The 888-nt window shown below is 38.4% G+C and overlaps 1 non-coding gene across 1 annotated transcript; it reads left to right on the forward strand.

The window, feature by feature from the left end:
- The first annotated feature begins 203 nt into the window (after positions 1-203).
- Positions 204-394, forward strand: LOC138297595 (U2 spliceosomal RNA). The gene has a single exon (XR_011204173.1). It is a non-coding gene; the product is annotated as a U2 spliceosomal RNA (small nuclear RNA).
- Positions 395-888: the final 494 nt, after the last annotated feature.

Consider the following 888-nt stretch of genomic DNA (forward strand, 5'->3'; position numbering starts at 1 on the left):
CAATAAAGTTTTAGTAAACCAAGTTTTGGGGAGGAGGTAATGGGGATTGTATTCCACTTCAGAAAAAAAACATATGTCTCTTTTTTGATTTCCTTTATAAAAATGTTTTGCAGATCATAAAAAACACCATTGTAAACTAACAAATTTTTTTCCAAAACAAACATTGTACAAATTGTATTATAATTATTTTCCTTTGTACCCTTTTCCCTTTATAAATAAATAAAGGTTTTCAAAACAAAAATCTGTTCTTATCAGTTTAATATCTGATACGTCCTCTATCTGGGGACCATATATTAAATTGATTTTTGGAACAGGGAGATGGAATAGGAGCTTGCTCTGTCCACCCCACGCATCAACCTGGTATTGCAGTACCTCCAGGAATGGTGCACTTCCCCACCCGGGGAAAAACATGCTGTTGAAAAAAAAGATTGAAAAGCAAAAGTAGCGTTTCACTGTCTCTCTGTAAAGTGACGCTAATGTCTTTGTGTGTAAATAAAACCAACCTGGCCACTTTGTGGCAGCCGTGTCTTGTTTTATTTATGTCGTTATTTATTTATTTATTCCGTTTTATATTTCTGTGGTATTTTATTCCCTGACTCTCCTCCCCCCCCCCCCCTTTTTTTTTTTTTTTATTGTCCTCTGCTCAGAGGCTTCACTTCGGTGGAGAAAAATGTCAGAAAGAGACTGCATCTTCAGCAGTGTTTTGTTTTTGGATCCATTTCCCAGGGTAGCGAGTGATGGCAAAGAGGCAAAGCAGAGGGCAAGAGGCCTTTCTTCATCTACCGCGTTTTCAGCAAGTGAAGAGGAGCGAGATAGAAAGAGCAAGATAGGAAAGGTAAGAGAGAGAGAGAGAGAGAGAGAGAGAGAGAGAGAGAGAGAGAGAGAGAG

This window comes from Pleurodeles waltl, chromosome 5, assembly GCF_031143425.1.
Source record: "Pleurodeles waltl isolate 20211129_DDA chromosome 5, aPleWal1.hap1.20221129, whole genome shotgun sequence".
NCBI classification, from domain to species: domain Eukaryota; kingdom Metazoa; phylum Chordata; class Amphibia; order Caudata; family Salamandridae; genus Pleurodeles; species Pleurodeles waltl.